Source organism: Rhincodon typus, chromosome 25, assembly GCF_021869965.1.
Source record: "Rhincodon typus isolate 14 chromosome 25, sRhiTyp1.1, whole genome shotgun sequence".
Taxonomy (NCBI): Eukaryota; Metazoa; Chordata; class Chondrichthyes; order Orectolobiformes; family Rhincodontidae; genus Rhincodon; species Rhincodon typus.
Window position 1 is genome coordinate 44,199,057 of NC_063356.1, and position 4,603 is coordinate 44,203,659.

Below are 4,603 nucleotides of genomic sequence, written 5' to 3' on the forward strand. Positions count from 1 at the left end.
TCATGCAAAGACTAGAACACACCACCCTCCCCCACATTCAACCTAAACTGTGAATCCGGTACGTAGACAACACATTTGTCATGATGAAACACAACAAACTAGAAGAGACCCACCACCTCATCAACAGCATATTCGCAGGGATTAAGTTTATCAAGGGAAGGAGAAACCAACAATCAACTTCCATTTCTGGATGTTAAGGTAGAACGACTGACAAACGGGGAGTTCCAAACCTCAGTATACAGAAAGGAACCCATACAGATGAAATCTTCAACTTCCACAGCAACCACCCCAATGTCCACAAATAAAGCTGCATTAGGACACTATTTAAACAGGCCAGGACACACTGCAACATTCCAGAACTATGCCAGGAAGAAGAAGAACACTTATACAAGATCCTCGCCTTGGATATCCCCGCAACTTCATCCACAGATGCCTACATAACAGACAACAACAGGAGAACACAGTACGACCTAACACACTGACCACACTGCCCTACATCAGGAACATATTGGAACTGATAACAAGACTCCTAAGACCACTAGGAATCACATTGATCACAAGCCCACATTGAACTCGACCCCATATACATTTCACCATAGAGGAAACCCGGAAGTGAGGCAATCCATCGCAATGGACCCCAGAGTTTAAAAGCCAGGCGGGAAAACACACCGACGCTTCATCAGAGGCTGCACTGAGGATGTTACCAAGCATGGTAACGAAACATCTGCGGAACAACAAACCAGCTCGGCGAGCCAACCAACCTCAATACCCACAACCTGAGCTACAAATCTACTCCAAAACCTTAGAAGCCCATAGCCACTCTATGACAAAAACTTACAAGGATTAAGGACCTCATTCTCACAACATGCAGAACAAATGTGGTTTACAAAATACCATGCAACATTACATCAGACAGACAGGAAGGAAACTAGCCATCAGAATACACGAACATCAGCTAGCAGCAAAACGGCACGATGAATTCTCCTTAATATTCAGGCAACGAAGGCCATCAGTTTAACTGGGACAAAGTAACCATAATAGACCAAACCAAACATAGACATGCACGGGAATTCCTAAAGGCATGGTTCTTCACCCATACTTCAATCAACAAACATATAGAATTGGACCCCATATATAAACGCAAAACAGATCAAAGCCAGAAGTGACAGTACTCACCACAATGGACTGGACAGTATAAATTCCAAGCGGAGTAGAATAACATCGCTTCATCGGAGGCTCAACTGATGATGTCACCAAGGTGACAAAACGTCTGAACAAAAACAAGCCAGCTCAGTGAGCAAGTCGACAACCTCATCTACAAGCCAAGCTACAGATCTTTGCCAATACTTTAAACCTCACTTTTATCTGTATTGAATTGCATTTGCGAGTCCTCAGCTTGTTTCCCCATTTGATCAAGATCACACTGCAATTTTTGATAACCTTTCTCGCTATAAACGATACCTCCTAATTTTGTAAATTTTGCGCAATGGCGTCATTTTACTGAGTCACTACACATACATACACAGCCACAGGTGATGTGGGGAAATATAAGGCTGTGCAGTGGTCATTTGTTGGGGAGGGGGGGAATAAAAATAAATAAGTAGGAGTGTCACAGGTTCTGCTCACACTGACAGCTGGCTCTGAGGAAGCCAGCCCAGTATCAGGTACTATGCATGTGTAAATTAAGGGTGACTTGGTGACAGGATATCAGCTGTATTGGAACAGTTTGGCTAGGGGTGCAGCTGGTTCTGGAGCACACATCTTCAGTACTATTGCTGGAGTGTTGTCAGGGTCCATATTCTTTTCTATATTCAATGCCTTCAGCCATTTTGTTGATTGCATGTGGCATGAATTAAATAGCTGAAGACTGGCATCTGTGATTCTGGAGACCTCAGGAGGAGATGGAGATGGATCATCCACTCAGCACTTCTGGTTGTAAATGACCAGTCTTGTCTTTTACCTGTGCCAGGATTCCCATCATTAAGGATGGGAATATTTATGGAGCTACCTCCTCCAGTGATTTGCCCACCACCATTCACAAATGGATTTGGTGGGACTGCAGAGTTTAAATCTGATCCACCGATTATGAGATTGTTTAGCCCATCTTCATATGCACTCATGGGTGTTGCTGGCTAGTCCAGCATTCATTGCTCATCCCCTAGTTGCCCTTGAGAAGGTAGTGGTGAACTGCCTTCTTGAACCACTACAGTCCATGTGCTGTATCATGTGCTGTATCCTCATGCTATCAGATCATTTATCAGGGTAGGTAAGCCATGTGGAATACTTTCTTTTTTGCTAGAACCTGTATAATACACTTGTATAAAGTCCAGCTAGAGAACTGTGTACAGTTCTGTTCACTGCATTACAGGAAGATGTGTTTGCACCAGAAAAGACACAGAGGAGATTTATAGTGATGTTATCAGGACTTGAGAATTTTAGTTGGGAAGAAAGATCCAGATAGGCTGAGAGATAGCAAGAACTGCAACTACAGTATGGAGCTGGAGGAACACAGCAGGCCTGCAGCATCAGAGGAGCAGGAAAGTTGACATTTTGGGTCGGGGCCCTTCTGCAGACATGGGGAGGGGGAAGGGAGCTCAGAAATAAATAGAGGTGGGGTGGGGCTGGGAAAGGTAGGTAGGATGGTGACAGGTGCGTGCAGGTAGGGGGCGGTGGGGATTGGTTAGTGGGATGGGTGGGGCGGATAGGTGGGAGAGAAGATGGACAGGTTGTGTCAGGTCAAGGAGGTGGGGATGACAGTAAGGGTTGTAATATTAAGGAGAGTTTGGTACATTCAGACAATGAAGGCCATCAGTTTAACTGGTACAACGTAACTATAGCAGCCCAAGCCAAACATGGACACGCACGGGAATTTCTAGAGGCATGGTCCTCCAACCATAATGTAATCAACAAACATATCGAATTGGACCCCATATATAAACCCATACAGATCAAAACCGGAAATGACACAACTTACCATAATGGACCAGACAGTATAAATTCCAAGCGGAGTAGAACAACATCGCTTCATCAGAGGCTCCACTGATGATGTCACCTAGCATGGTGACGAAATGTCTGATCTAAAACAAGCCAGCTCATCGTGCAAGTCAACAACCTCCCCCACAACCCAAGTTATACATCTTTGCCAAAACTTTAAACTTGAAATGCTGTAAACTACAGGGAAATGGAGAAACAGCCAGAAAGTGGGAATAAGATGGATAGCTCTTCCAGCTGGCACTATTCTAACGGCTCAACTCTTTCTGCACTGTTGACAGAGAAGACATTAATGGCAAATGTTGCAGCCGTTCCCTTCTAATGTTGCTGATCTTCTAATCTTGAGGCTTCAACCTGGTCCTGTTCTTTGAAATGTTTGGATCATTATTTTCTTTTAAAGCCAGAACATTTAATTTTATTTTGCTGACTTTGGCAATAATTCATTTTCCAACTAACCAATTTCCCTCTTCTCATACCCTTTAGACTCCATTTTCTTGAGCTGCCACATTGTGTCGAAGCCAGGTACAACTTGGACAGCACATTCCCCTCTAAGTTTGAATGAATACTTCAAATGAACAATAACCTGGTTGATATCTGCTCTTAAATGGATCAAGAACGCCATACTTAACATTTTTAGATACACTGTAAATTAAAAATATAATTTGGACAATCCAAGTAAATACTAGAAATGTCTCTACAGTTGTGGATGTGCGAGTCTGGCAATTGTTTGTAGGGACTGTATATTATACTTTGCAAAATGTTTGAAAGCCTGGAGGACTACACTTGGCAGCTGATAAATATGGGTCAATACCGTGTAGAGCTGGAGGAATACAGCAGGTCAGGCAGCATCAGAGGAGCAGGAAAGTCATTTCGGGTTGGGACCCTTCACAGGACAGTCTGATGAAGGTAAGCATGCCAAATGTCTCCCTTACAATCCTGCCTACCTGTGATGCCACTTTGAAGGAACAACGTACCTGCACCCCTAGGTCTCTCTGTTTGACAGCACTCCCCAGGGCCCTTCCATTAACTACTCATTACCAAGTCCTGTCCTGCCCTCGTTTGTCTTACCAAATTGTAACACCTCGCATTTATCTGTATTAAATTCCATTTTCCATTCCTCGGCCACTGGCCCAGTTGATCAAGATCCCATTGTACTCTTAGAAATCCTTCTTCACTGTTCACAATACCACCAATTTTGGTGTCATCTACAAATTTACTGCCTCCTATATTCTCACACAAATTGTTTATATAAATGACAAACAACAATGGACACAGCACTGATCTTCCCAAACCTCACACTTGTCTGGATTAAACTCCATTTGCCATTTCTGCACTCAATTTTCCAACTGATTTATATCCTAATGTATCCTTTTACAAACGTTCCTCACTATCCACAACTCCAATTGTCTGTAAACTTATTCATCAGACCACTTACATTTTCATTAAAATCCTCCAGTCAGAAACACACCCCTCCAACACTGCACTTTGTCTTCTATGATCAAGTCAATCTTGTATCTAACTCATCATTGATCCCATCTTCTAGACTAGCCTACCATGAAGGACCTTGTCAAATGCTCTAGTAAAGTCCATGTAGACAACATCTAATGCCTTA